This window comes from Rhinolophus hipposideros (assembly GCF_964194185.1).
Source record: "Rhinolophus hipposideros genome assembly, chromosome: 8".
Classification (NCBI taxonomy): domain Eukaryota; kingdom Metazoa; phylum Chordata; class Mammalia; order Chiroptera; family Rhinolophidae; genus Rhinolophus; species Rhinolophus hipposideros.
The window spans coordinates 16,713,603-16,726,453 of NC_138054.1; the positions used below are offsets into that span (position 1 = coordinate 16,713,603).

At 44.8% G+C, this 12,851-nt stretch overlaps 1 protein-coding gene across 2 annotated transcripts in view; it reads right to left on the reverse strand.

Moving 5' to 3' along the window:
- ATXN1 (ataxin 1) overlaps nucleotides 1-12,851 on the reverse strand; it is a 288,719-nt gene that overhangs the window by 23,995 nt on the left and 251,873 nt on the right. The gene's annotated exons all lie outside the window — the stretch shown is intronic.

Consider the following 12,851-nt stretch of genomic DNA (forward strand, 5'->3'; position numbering starts at 1 on the left):
TCAGCTCACCATTAACCTTAGAGATGAAACCTCTATCAGACTAATCAGACTTGTGCGTGTAGTTAGACCAGAACATACAAACAGTGAGCCAAAAGCCAGTCTTTATGGACACATAGCTCAGTCTCTCAGTAACCACTGAATTCCGAGTCTGCATGATTGTGTGGACAAACAGCTGCCCACCTGTCAAGAGGCAGAACATCAATGGAACCTACAGGAACCAGGCTAACAAGCAGCAAATGTGACTGCCCCCTACAGGCAGCAGCTACAGACATGCGCGCTGTCACGCGCTGTGACCCTGGGAAGCCCTGAGGTATGGCGGTGGGAAGCACAGGCCCTGGGGTTTCAACGTTTCTCCTACCCAGGACCTAGGGCAGCTGCCTTTAGCATCTGATGCGTGTCTACCTGAAACAATGGCAACATCCCTGATATAACACAGCTCCTTTTTTCTTTCTGTAGCCCCACTACTCCCCTCCAAACACCAGTTTGCCCCAAATCTCTCTTATAGAGTTTCCACTTCCTCAACCTAATCTGTAATTTTTTTTTTTTTGCCAATGATTTAGTGGCCCTTGTTGGTTTTGTTTTAACATCATTAACAAACATCAAGATGAAAGGACAAATGACACAAAAGTTCCCCAGCCTCAACATCAAACGGCATTTCAATAATAATAGGATTTCTCACATGACAAGAGACATTTTAAAAACTGGGACAGAAACAAAAAATGAAGTAAAAAGATATAAAATATTAATGCTGAAGAAATATGTGTGTCGCAGGAGTAATGTCATTTATTTACCTTCCCGACCTCCTGCCTTTGCAAGTCCCAGGTAACTGCGTTCTGTATAGCCTTTCCTTATAAAGAGTGCACCACATAATTTACACCCAATACTTGCAAATCGGTTATGATGACAGCGCTATTTTCAAAACAATGACAGAATAAAATTAAACTACAAAAGTATCAAAGAGAGTGGCCCCTTTGGGCCACTTAAAAAGTCCTGATAATGATCTTTTACCTTTAGATTTTAAGAGGCATCCTTAAAAAAGAGAGCTGTGTAAGCTTCCACATTCCCATACCAACCAGCAAAGTCAAGTGGAGCGACTCAAAGCCAACCCTTCCATACGCCCCCTGCTGGCTCCCCAGTAGCACTGATCCAATAAAGCCCGACAGGATTTCATTAAAGATGTTCACCCAAGAGTGGTGGTGGTATGTCAGAATCTGAAATGAGAACATTTGCATATAGTAGGCCCAGCCAGTAAGGGCATAGGTTAATTAGCCCAAGGCGGCTCTAGGGGAAAAAAAGCAGCAGCAGAAAAGCCCTTTCAAAGCCAAGCAAAATGTCAAACACATTCAGAAAGAGGTCCATTAGCAATGCAAATGTAAAATTGCCGGTACAACTGAATGCACAATATACAAAACTAGAAAACCCCTCTGAAGGTACTTTTTCAAGAGCCCAGCTTTAGTAAATTTGAAAAAGAATGCTGACTTTGTTCTAAATAGAGCTTTGGTTTATGCACGCTGTTTATTTGAAACACTGGCTTAGTTGGCTCCTAAGATCTCTGTGGAGGACTCTGGCAGATCTTCTGCCAATGGACCCCTAATATCAACCTTAACCCACACATTCAAATGTATTCTTTTGAGAAGTTATCCACTGATAGACGTCTTTTCTGGATAATAATAATGACAAATCAAGGATGCAAAGATTAACACAGAACTGGAGGGAGCAGGGACCAGACTGATAAAAATTTCAACCAATCCTCCTCCTATACTTAGAAGGACCCTGTCTCCTACTTACGAGTGCATCCTGGAGGAGACAAGGTTCTAATTCTGGGTTGTATGCCCCCTCTCTGTGCTCCATTATCTCTCTGTATTGCCTGGGTATCTCCCAGCAGGGGGAAGTAGTGTGAGGGTAGGGATTGTGTCTTGCTGTGTTTCAGTGAACCACCAGAGGGCGCCACAGTACGCCACCAGGTCCCTGATACACTGGGTAATTATTCATCGGAGTGAAGAGAGGGAAGAGGTAAATTATGAAGGTGGAAAAGTACAGTAGGGAAAAGGAGAGAGAAAGAGACAAGAAAGAAAAGACGAAAAAAGAGCAGGATTTCTGTTTTTAGGGTCTATGTCTAGCTGCAGACAAATGGCCTCTGAGTCCCTAATTGCCTTCTCAGGGCTGAAACACACCAATGGTTCCGCTGAGCTGGCAGGAGTTCACCTGTTGGATGTCCCGTCACAACAGAAAGATCTCTTCAAACCGTGGGGCCACACATGATTACATAGACGCTAAATTACTAAAGAAGCACATATGCAGATTATACTGTTTAAAGATTTGAAAAGGGAAGTGGAGAGGGAGTTCATAGATCAATCAGGACGGATTTATTTAGGGATTACTACGTATGGTTTGCCTGATAATCACTATTCCGAATGCATTCATCTCCAGCATCCTCATATCTCCATTTACATCCATCTCTCTACCAGTATTTTAAAATTTTGCTCAGTGGCCTAAGACCTCGCTATTCAAAATGTGGTTCTCAGACCAGTCACACCACCATCCCTCGGCAGCCTTAGAAATGCAGAATCTCAGGCCTTACTCAGGCCTCCTGACTCAGAATCTGCATTTTACCAAGAACTCCAGATGATTCACATGCACAGCAAGGTTTCAGAAACTCAGGTATAAGATGAACTTTTCTACTCAGACGCTCCTCAGCATAGTAAACATCTCCGGCCTCTTTCCAGGGGAGTAATGCTGGGAAACCAAGGTAGGTGCTCCATGTAAACAGAACTGATGGAGCCTTGGAGATAAGCAGCTAACATTTAGGTACAACTCAGCTGTTTACTTTGGCATCACCTACATTAATGTAGTTCTAAATAACAGATGCTCCTTTTCTTCTGGTTCTATCTATCTTCAAGAAGTATAGGGAAACACACTTTAAAAAGGCTATTATCATATATTTTACACACAATTCAATCCTCTCCAGGAAGAAAAATAAACTTTAACAAAGGAAGCACTACACATATCTTTGCTGTAATTCAAAAATGTTTCCACCATGACCGGGGATTCAGACTATTTCAGAAGTGAGAGAAAAACAAGATGCTTCTCTGTGGAGAGATTCGGGAACGTATTCCCACTGACTCCAAGTCCTGTAATGAAGAACTGACTGCTCTGAATGGAAGATCCTCCTAGAATCTCACACATACAGTCCTAGAAATGCAATCCAAGGTCACGGCAATAAAGTGGGCTGCTCTGCCTCACACAGCCAATACTGAGAGTTCCTCAGTTTGAGTGAAACCCATGACTGTCTGGCATGTGTGCCCATGCACAACAGAGGCATGGTTACAGTTTTAAAGAGGAAGCCGTGCAGACTGATGAGTTTGTGTCGGTTCTGGAAAAACCACATGACCATAGGAGGTGGCACCCCTGAGATGGACCTGCTGGGAGAGGTCAGCAGGGTATGGTAAGGATTCTCTAAGTCCTCACATGCCAACCTCCTTTCTGTTTTATTATATTACTAAACTGAAAGATCCATGGGGTATGCTGGCAGAAGGCACTTCATTTAGGTTAAATATTAAAAATATGCCCAGACCCTGACATCCTTGGGGTTTCCAGGATAGAGAAACGTGGGTTGGATGATAGCATAATTAGATACCTTGGTGGGTGACTGACCAGGCATGTCCCAAAGGAAGTGGGTCACACATTTCATTCATCACTTACTTTGTTCCTAGTATGTAGGATGGACCTTAATTGTTCAATGTCAGCATGGAGTTAATGGTATGCCAGAACTCTGTATTTAGTTCTATCTTGTTCAACATTTTATTAGTGTTTTGGTTATCGTATTTAGAAGTAACAGAAGGCTGGAAGGGATGGCTTAATATATTATTGCAATTCATATTCAAATATATCCTCTAAACCTAGAAGTGATGGCACAGAACCAAGAACATTAAGATTAATGAGAATAAATGTAAATGCCTACTGATCTGGCTTAAGTCTGGTTCAAATAAAAGAGCCTCGGACTGTTTTTTGGGAGCCATATATTCAACATGAACCAACAGTTTGTATGGCGCCTAAAAAGCTGGAGTAATTATAAGCTTCATTTAAAAAAACATAATGTTCAGAATACGGGAATATATACTTCAACAGTATATGGCATTGGTGAAGCCAGAGTTTAAGTACTAAGGCAAGGGGACACTGGCAAATGGGGCATGTCCAGGGTAGGGTGATCAGGTTCGAGAGAGGTCTGGACACAAGGAAAGTAACAGAGGAGGCCGCTGAGGACGTGTGGCCTGGGGAAGTACAGAAAAAGCTGAAGCATGATTGCAAAGCTCCGATGTATCACGGCTGTCCGCAGAAGGCAGGAAAACAGAACTGAGCGCCAAATGACATTGATTTATACAGTAGACGTTAGCAAGTAATCAGACCTGTGAAAAATGGGCTGGGCTGCCTAATGAAGTAGGGACCCTGCTGTCCTCCTAGGTGTTGAGGTAGCGTTTGGAATCTCATGCTGATGTTCTGACATAACTGGTGGGGACCTTTTTCTTGTCTGGGGGCTCATGCTACTTTTACATTTTTTCCCATCACAAATATTTTGAGACAGTAATTCCATCTTGCGTCAAGATGGCTTGCTTCTATGGCATCTTCTTTTTTTGGCTGTATCCTCAGTAAGAACTGTTATTTTTACTCCTTGCTCTGTCCACCATGGAGCTTCATTGGGCAGCACCCTGGGTCCAAAATGAAGTGGTTTCTGAAAGGGATAGAGGGCCCCATCCAGGTCCATTCAGGTCAGAAACCACCCGAGAGGTGAACTGAAATCTGGTACAACTTTGCAGAACAGGCTATCTGATGTCCTCACCTCAGCACACTTAGGTTTCCCTTCTCAACGTGGTACCCAGTCACACGGGATCTTGCTCTTCATAGAAGCGTGGTAAGGGAGAAGACAAAAGGAGTGACAACTTGTAATCCATGCTTGAAAAAAGTCCAAGTGCCCAAGATCATAAAGAATAGATAAATATACAGTTGAATTTGTATCATTAATCAGAAGAACCAGTGGATTGAATGGTGGACCCTTAAAAGTTATGTCCATCTGGAACCTATGAATGTGACTGCCTGCGTATTTCAAAAAAGAGAATATATTTAAGGACCTTGAGATGAGATCATCCTGAACCATCCAGGTGAGTCCTAAATCCAATGACAAGTGTCCTCATAAGAGAAAGGCAAAGGAAGATTTGGGACACACACAGATCAGAACATCCTGTGAAGACAGAGGCAGGGAGAACAGTTATGTGGTTCTGGGCCAAGGAACACCTGAAGCCACCAGAAGCTGGAAGAGTCAACGAAAGATTCCTTGTTAGAGTCTTCAGAGGGGGCATGGCCCTTCCGACACCCTGATTTCAGACTTCCGGCCCCCAGAACTCTAAGAGGATAAGTTTCTTTTTTTTTTTAATTGGGATAATTGACATATGGCATTGTGTAAGTTTAGGGGGTACAATGTGTTGGTTTGAGACATTTATATATTGCAATATGATTACTACAGGAATGTCAGCTAACACTTCAGTTATGTCATCTCGTTATCATTTCCTTTTGCAGGGGAACCATTAAGATCTAGTTTCTTAGTGACCTTGAAGCTTACGGTACTGTTTGTTGACTGTACTGACTGTTGCCACATTAGATTCCAGAACTCATTTGTCTACTAGCTGCGAGTCTGTGCCTTCACATTTCCCCCATTCCCCCACCCAACCCTGGTAAGCACCATGCTACTCTCTGTTTTTATAAGTTCAGCTTCTTTTAGATTCCACATATAAGTGATATCACACAGTACTTGTCCTTCTCTGTCTGATTGGTCTCACGCAGCATAATGCCCAAGTTTCTGTTGTTCTAAGCTACCACATTTATGGTAATTTGATATATCAGTCCTAGGAAACGAATACAAATAGCGTCCATCTATTGATCATGTACCGTATGCCAATAACTAATAACTTCATTTAAACATCTCATTTACTCCTCAAAACAAACTCATGAGCCTTATAGTTTTACCTCCATTTTTCAGGTGGAGACACTGAGGCGTGGCCTCACAGCGGGAGAACTCGCATTGGAAACCACTGTCGTGTTCTATCAAACCACGACGCAGGGTAGACTGATCTGCTGAGATGCACTGTGGTGGTGGAAGCCTGAGAGCAAATATTCTGTTTCTTCTTCCCATATGGAAAGGAATGCATCGGGATAAGACGGGGAGACGATGCCCAGGGCGGCCGCGCACCACATCTAGCACTAATCACGGACTGCAGCGGGTGTGGCATCAGTGGGACAGGCTGGTCTGACTAAGGAAGAGACAGCAGGATCTTTACACTTCACAGGCAAGTGAGCTGGAGATGACCAGCACCACCCAGCACCACGCTCAGTGCCACCCACCCAGTTGGGATCCAGGTCCCAGCAGAGCTGAGACCCCAGGGACAGCATTCTGCATGCGTCAGACATGGAGAACCGTGACACTAACATGCTGTCTCTAGAAGCTCTCTCTCCCTTTAGCATCACAAAAAGCAAGTTCAAGTCTGCACCAAGGTGTAGGAGCCCTCGGTCAGTGGCAGAGAGGCATAGCCCACAGGGTTTTCCTCGGAGGCAGGGCCCTGCTGGGGAGGCAGGGGTCGGCCACGACCACCAACAGCGGAGATTTCAGTGGGAAAAGGAAAGGCAGGAGAAAACAGGCCCCACTCTTTATGTTAGCGCCATGAATATGTAGTTTTTGGGGCCTTGTTCATCTATAGATGTTTTGGCAATGAAAATGACGACTAAACTTAAAGATGAAAAAATTGAAATCCACCCAAAAGAACACAGTCCCATTTGGATGCTCTGAATCCAGGGCAACAAACTGACTCCGAGTCTTGTGCTGATTAAAGCCCGGGGGAGATGCTAGAGGGGATTCCTGAAGACGTACAGCTGTGCTGGCGGTCCTTCTACTGAGCTCCTCCGCTTGGAACGGAGACAGCACGGAGACACTGCTGTCTTCCTCATCCCTAAATGGGACTCCGTTATTTGTTCTTGCTGTCAGCCTAACGGAGAGATGGCCTTCACCAAGCCTTGGATGAAGCTTTTCTTAGATTCTTGGCTTCTGCCATTGCCATTCCTCCTCAACACGAGGACAGTGATACTGGGGGAAACACAAGGAGATCTGTCACATGGGTGCGGCCCACTGCATGGGGACATGGTGAAAGTCTGGGCGCAGAGGACAGGCAGCGTGTCGGGGCAGGAAAGAGCAGGCAAGAGGGCCGAGGCCTGCAGCTGGGCTGTGCTGTCCCGGGAAGCTGACGGAATGTCACTGCAGCATCTGGGGAGCCAGTGTCCACTGGCAGCCTGCCCGTGCTGGAATTCCTGGAAAGGCTTGCGACGGAAAAATAATCACTTGGACGGATAACTATCTGAATTGAAACTGGCCCCAAATGTATTGTCCAACAGAGATTAAGTTTGAGTTTTTCAAAAAAGCTGGAAATGCCTTTCTGTCAAGACCTTCCCTGGTTCAGTTCATGAGTAAATACCTTTCTGCTTTAAAGTGTAGGGCGTGTCAGATTAGCTACTCTGCATGCCCAAATCCGTTTCTCCACCACTCTGCTAAAGGCTGGTGACAGTAACGTGGGCACTTTCCTCCACCCTGCGTTTAGGGGTTCTCATCCCATTCTAGAATGAACTGTTTAAAGGACAGAGGTAGTTGGCTCCCTTCATTGTCTCATCGCTCGGACTGTTGTGACAAGGGGCTAAGAACTGGCCACAGTAACATCGCTAGAATTTGGGTTGGGAGGACAAGAATCTGTCATTTTTGACTCTCAATTTAATGGTCTTAGCTCTACAGTGATATATCTCACTACGGAATTCATTGTGCATTCGCACCCTTTGGCATATTTGAAATTTCAAGATAAAATATTAACATTATTATCATTAATACTGATAGGAAGGTAGCATTAATACTACTACTACTACTACTAATACGAAGGACACAGTAGTACAATAGGCTATGGTGTAGGGAAAGTACAGGTTTGGCTTCACCCCAACTGCCTGTGTAATTTTTTAAAGTAATTTTTATTTTACTCAAAATTAAACATGTGCCCAGTTTATAGAGGCAAGTGTTTTAACACTGTGTAATCTTGCAATTAATATCTCTGTTTATAAAATGGGGAGGAATTAATATGTACAGTGCCTGGTGTAATGTACATACAATAAATGGTAGCTATCATAATTATATAATTCCGCAAACGCTTCCTGGTGAATGCCGTTTTCACCCACACTTATTTGTTGCTAACCTCTCCTGATCCCACGATCAAATCAATCCAATACCTCCAAACTATCAGTCCTTTCAAACATCTGGTTTTTTTCTCATACCTGTGATTTACACGAAAGGGAAAGCTATGGATGTTTGAAATTTTATTTTCTTTCTTCAGCCAATAGATGGGCTTATATTTATAATAGTTTCCAAAGCACAGGCCCCCAATGACACCAGAAAGCATGAAAGCAACTCAACATATACACACAGAATGAACAGAAAGGTCAGATGGTAAACTTAAGCTTGGCATTTCTTGGTAAGGGTTAAGTACAATGGCTCCTTGTTCCACTCTGCCTGCTTTTCCATAATACTTCTTGGATGAGTAATTCCCAAAAGGCACGGTGGGGAAATGCGGAATCTTTTTTCCACATCCCACAGGGCAGGCTGCCAGCTGTCTACTCACACACAATCTCATACGCTTTGCTACACACCACAAAGCAAAGGGCCAGCAGTAGCTGGAAGAGGCTTAGTTAGATTCTAAGGCCACCAGGGGGTGGATCTCCTAGAGATTAGATGGCCCACATTGATGAACAGAGAATGTGAAAATCTCCATTCAGTTAGAACAATGCCTTTCTGGCACTGAGCATTCTGAGAGGGTCTGAAAGCATTCATTGCCCTTGTGTGACTAGATGAAAGGAAAGCTGAAGCCTCTGGATAATCCATAAACTAACAAGTCATTCTTGCAGGGTTATATCACCGTGGCTTGCCTTCTGTGGCCATCTTACAGTCTCTTACACCTTTTTCATCCTCTTGACCACAAAGGCCCTGAGACCTCCTGGGACCCAGCCCTGCCAAGGCAAAGTGAGTACGACAGAAGTCATGGTGACTTTCTTTGTGTAGGCCACAGTGATGCTTTACATATAAACAACCAGTGTATGATCATCCCACTGTAAAGACAAGAATACTGAGGCTCAGGGCGTAAGTGACTCGTCTAAGATCACATGGCTAATAAATGGCAAAAATAAAATGAAAATCTTGGTTTGTCTGATTAAACAACCTGGGTTCTAGTTCTTGGACCTGCAGGTTCCAGTGGACCTGCTGGTGTGTAGTGAAGGATTAATCTTAACCAAACAGAGGTCTGGCCTTTGCTCGTGGCTACCTGGAGGTGATCTTTAGGCCTCTGGAATGTCCTGCCAGATACGAATATGTTTTCCTGGGGGCTTTGGCCACTGGACAGTCTAACAATATGACTTATGATGGGGGCTTGGGCCATGTGTTATCACTTCCAATCTCTAAAGGAACTAATGGCTACAGGTATTCCTCAGACCTCCAGGAGGGGCTGGGGATATAAGATCAGCCATGTGGGTGCTATGTGATTGAGCTCCACTAAAAGCGCTAGACCCCACGGCTCAGGTGAGTTTCACTGGTTGGCAATACTGTATGAGCACTGCGACACACTGTGGCCAGGAGGAGGTAACACCATCCACGGTTCCTTGGGGAGAGGACGCCTGGAAGCTCTGCATTTCGGCCCTCCCCCACCCCGCCCTGAACTCTGCCCTACAGGCCTCTTTTTTGGTTGATTTTACTCTGTATCCTTTCTCTGTAGTAAACTGTAATCACGAGCATAACAGCTTTCAGTGAGTTCCGTGAGTCCTTGTAGTGAATTATCCAACCTGACAGTAGTTTGGGGAACCCTCCAAACATGCAATTGGTGTCAGAGGTGGGGGCAGTCCTGTTCTCTCTAACTTTGTAGTTGGCCCATAAACTCCTTACGTACTTAAAATACTTAAAATAAACAGATCAAGTAATAAACGTAAGATATGAAATATGTGGGGATTTAGGGATAAGAATGTATCATGAACCAAGGATAAGATGAATCCAAATCTATGCACTCCTAAACAGTGGCCGGGGGCAGACAGATGAGTGGAACAGAACGAGGGAGGAGGACACGTTACCTGCTGCAATTTGATCCGGTCCAGGCCCCACAGAGAAAGCCTCCCGTGATCGTTACCCAGTGGCACACACATGTAAGAAGCATTGAGCAGTTCAATTTTCTGGGTACACAGTTCAATTGTTGGAGCAGTAGGGGCAGCCCATGAACTAACTGGCCAGCATTTCAATATTCTCAGTCCTCTGAGTGGAACTGACTCACTAGAAATCTCCCAGGGCTACTGACCTGACCATTCCCACAGAGCAAACGGAGGGCTGGGCTCCAACACCTGGCTCTTCAGCTTTTGGAGGAAGTACTTCCTTCAGAGCACAGAGGAAGCCGCACATGTGCCTGGGACAGTGCTGGTTTCACTGTGTTCTAGGTCATGCTGAACAATGAGAGTCTCGGGGGCAGCAGCGCTGGGCTGAGAAACAAGACAGCTCGAAGCCCTGGTTGCAGGGCCTTCCTCTCCTTACCTGCAGACTAAGACGTCAACCCTCACTACACATCAGGGAGCCTTTAAAAACATGCCAATGTCCAGACTCACCCAGACCAACTAAATCAGAATTCCTGAAGGGGGACCAGCATTGGGATTCTAATGTGCAGCCAGAAGTGAGCAGCTGGTGTAATGATCTTTAAGTTCACTGTTAACTTCATCACTCCCTGGCAGACGTCTCAGTGATGTTTAGATAGGGGCTTCAATCATCTGTCCCACCCATCAACACAAAAACGTTCTCATCTCCTTTAACCGTACTTTAAAAGTGAATCACATGTCCACTGTAAGATATCACTACACACCCATAGGACTGCCATTATTTAAAAAAAAGGAAAAAAGCAAGTATTGGTGCAGATATGGAGAAATTGGAACCCTTATTCATTGCTGGTGGGAATGTGAAATGGTGCAGCTACTGTGCAAAACAATCTGGCAGTTCCTCAAAAAGTTAAATGGAGAATACCCTGTGATCCAGCAATTCCACGTATAGGTAGATACCCAAAGGAATTGAAGGCAGCAACGCAAACAGATACTGTTTGCCAATGTTCATAGCAGCATTCTTCACAATAGTCAAAAGGCGGGAACAACCTATTGTCCATCAACAGGGGAATGGATAAACGACATGTGGTCTAGCCACACAATGGACTATCACTCAGCCTTAAAAAAGAATGCAATTCTGATACATGCTACAGGATGGATAGATCCTGAAACTTGCTAAGTGAAAGAAGCCAGACACAAAAGGACAAATATTGTATGATTTCGCTTTAGGAGGCACGCAGAATAGGCAAAATCACAAAGACAGAAAGTGGAACAGAAGTTACCAGGGGCGGGGGTGAGGGACAATGGGGAGTCGTAGCTTAGTGTGTATATGGAGTTACAGTTTCGGATGATGAAAAAGCTCTGGAGATAGACAGTGGTGATGATTACATGACAATGTGAATGTACCCCACGCCCCTGTACATTTAAAAATAGTTAAAATGGTGAATTTTATGTTACGTATATTTTACCACCATAAAAAAGAATTTTTAAAAATTACAAGTCATGATTTAAAAAGTGTGCAAACCAACTGCAACTTTGTTTTAAAATTTCACAGTGCTACTTGGAGCTACGTGGATTCCCCAAATACCTGCTAGAGTTAGCCTGCTGTCCCTCGCTGGACTTTAGGGCATTGCATTCACAATGGAGACCGTGAGCGATACAAAGTGAAGAAGCATCATTTGAAGGCAGTGCCCAGAGCTCTCTATCCTGTCATTGCTTGCTCAGGACAGAAGGCTGGCTGATGTCCCTGTCCTCATCTTCTCCCCGTACAAGGTCACCGGGTTATGTCAGCCCCATCTTCTAAATCAGGGCCCCAGCTAACTTTGGTGAAGGACCACCTAGTATGTATTTCCGGCTTTGCAGGCCACGACTCCAACTCTGCTACTGTGGCGTGACAGCGCCATAGATAACAGTGAACAAGTGGGTGCCTCTCTGTCCAGGTCCAGCCCTCAAGGGCTTGGCTCAAGACCTTCGGCGATGTGCATACTCTCCACTCTGTCTGAGCCCTTTCCTCTCCAGCCACTGCCCTTCCACAGGGGAACTTGTTGCCTGTTTTCTAAGCCAGTGGTTTTCATACCTAGAGATCCCAGGTGATACAGATACTGCTTTGAGGGACCGTGCTTTGAGAACCCCTGTTCTATCTTTCAGGTCTCGCCTTAGATATCCCCTACTTTAGTGATACCTAAAGTGAGATCTGCCACCCCCACGCCTTACCCCACAGCTCTCCCTGTGCCCCTTAATATCCTGCTCTATCTTATCATACACACACCGTCCTACAGCTACCTGCTCAACTGTCCCCTCTGTCCCCACATAAGGTGACACTAGCCACTGCCTCCAGGCCCTTGCCCATAGTGGCCTTCCTGATGGCTACTTTTTTTTTTAGTGATCACTCCATCTTGGCTAAGCTCCTTCAGACCACTGCTTGCTTGCTCCTCTCCCTTCCTTCTCTGAAGCTCGCCAGCACTTATATAACAACCACAGTCTATTATTTCATTACCGTACTTTTTACTTGTTTTCATATGTCTTCCTCATTAGACTGTAAACTCCCCATGCTGGGTAGAGACTGAAATTTCATAGCCCCTTGAGATTCTGGGTCTGTTCTCTTTTCTGGGTTGGTTTTCTCTTCTCATCCTGTGTCTGCCTATTGCAATTTTGTC